Source organism: Piliocolobus tephrosceles, chromosome 10, assembly GCF_002776525.5.
Source record: "Piliocolobus tephrosceles isolate RC106 chromosome 10, ASM277652v3, whole genome shotgun sequence".
Taxonomy (NCBI): domain Eukaryota; kingdom Metazoa; phylum Chordata; class Mammalia; order Primates; family Cercopithecidae; genus Piliocolobus; species Piliocolobus tephrosceles.
In genome coordinates this window covers 45,741,557-45,743,505 of record NC_045443.1, presented here as the reverse complement: position 1 = coordinate 45,743,505, position 1,949 = coordinate 45,741,557, and positions in this window count along the sequence as shown.

The window sequence follows — 1,949 nt, the reverse complement described above, 5'->3', positions numbered from 1 at the left end:
CCTATTGTGGGGAGGGGGGAGTGGGGAGGGATAGCATTAGGAGATATACCTAACATAAATGATGAGTTAATGGCTGCAGCACACCAACATGGCACATGTATACATATGTAACAAACCTGCACGTGGTGCACATGTACCCTAGAACTTAAAGTATAATAATAATAATAATTAAAAAAAAAAAAAAGAACAAAGGTGATCAACGCCGTTTGGTCCAGCAACAGAGTCTGCAGTACCACAGACAAACACTAGGTGGAACTCTAGTACCGCAGCTTTCTACAGCACCCGAGAAGCGGCAATATTGCAGACTCCTGAGTAGAAACTGGCAAACATCTTCAATTAGGTTGACTATAGTGAGGCAAATTTTCATATCCATAATCTCATGCAGTTACTCATGGTTTTTGTTTTTGTGACAAGAGGAGCGAAAATATACTCATTTAGCTTGAATCCCACATAGAGTACAATTTTATAACCTATAATCCTCGTGTTGTATGCACATTTGATCTCTAGACTCATTCATCCTACATATCTGCCACTTTACATTCTCTGACATACATCTCCTCATTTCCTCCTCACCCCTGCCCCTGGCAACCAGCGTTTTGTTCTATAAGAAATGGACTTTAAATATAAATATAAACGTGAGAATATGTCATGAAAATAGTTGTACTTGTCAAGAAGGTGATTAAAGTAAAACAACAACAACAACAACAACAACAACAACAGCAAAGAAAACTGTAGTGGTTGTATTAATGTAAGACAAAATAGAGTTCCAAACAAGAAATTTTCTAGGAATAAACAAGGATTTGTATAATGATAATGAGTTAAATTCATCAAGGAGGTAGAACAGTCTGAAATGTGTGTGGACTCATTAAGAGAGCTTCAAAATGAAGTGAATGAGGGAAAAATTGATAGAGCTGAAATGACTACAATTGGATATTTCAACATTTTTCTCTCAACCATTTATTGAACGAGTAGTCAAAAAATAGTATGTATGTAGAAAACTTACAAAACACTGTCAACCAACTTGATGTGATTGACATTTATAGTACACTTCATGAATAATAGCAAGAAAGACTTTCTCACCAAAATAAACCATATACTGGGCTATAAAACAAGACTCAATAAATTTCAAAGGATTAAGATAAAGCTGAATATTTTCTATTACCACAAGGGGAGTAAATTAGAAATAAACAACAATAAAATATCTAGAATTTAAGCAACATACTTTTATTATTATTATTATTATTTTTGAGATGGAGACTTGCTCTGTCACCAGGTTGGAGTGCAGTGGTGCGATCTTGGCTCACTGCAACCTCTGCCTCCCAGGTTCGTGTGATTCTCCTGCCTCAGCCTCCCGGGTAGCTGGGACTACAGGCTCCTGCCACCATGCCCGGCTGATTTTTTGTATTTTAGTAGAGATGGGGTTTCACCATGTTGGCCAGACTGGTCTCAAACTCCTGACCTCGTGATCCACCCACCTCGGCCTCCCAAAGTGCTGGGATTGTAGGTGTGAGCCACCACGTCCGGCCTATTATAATGATTTTTTTAAGAAACAGAGTCTCACTCTGTTGCGCAGGCTGGAGTGCAGTGGTGTGATCATAGCTTACTGTAACCTCAAACTCCTGGACTCAAATAATCCTCCTGTCTCAGCCTCCTGAGTGGCTGGGACTAGAGGCATGTGCCACTATACCTGGCTAATTTAATTTTTTTTTTTTTTTTTTTTTATAGAGACGAGATCTTGCTGTATTGTCCAGGCTGGTCTCAAACCCCTGACCCCAAACAATTCTCCTGCCTTGGCACCCCAAAGTGCTGGGATTACAGGCCTCGCATACAACATATGTTTAAATAACCCATGGGTAAAGGAAGAAATCACAAGGGAAATTAGAAAATATTTTGAACTAAATGATAATAATTTCATATAAAAAATTGTGAAATGCAGCTAAATCAGTGCT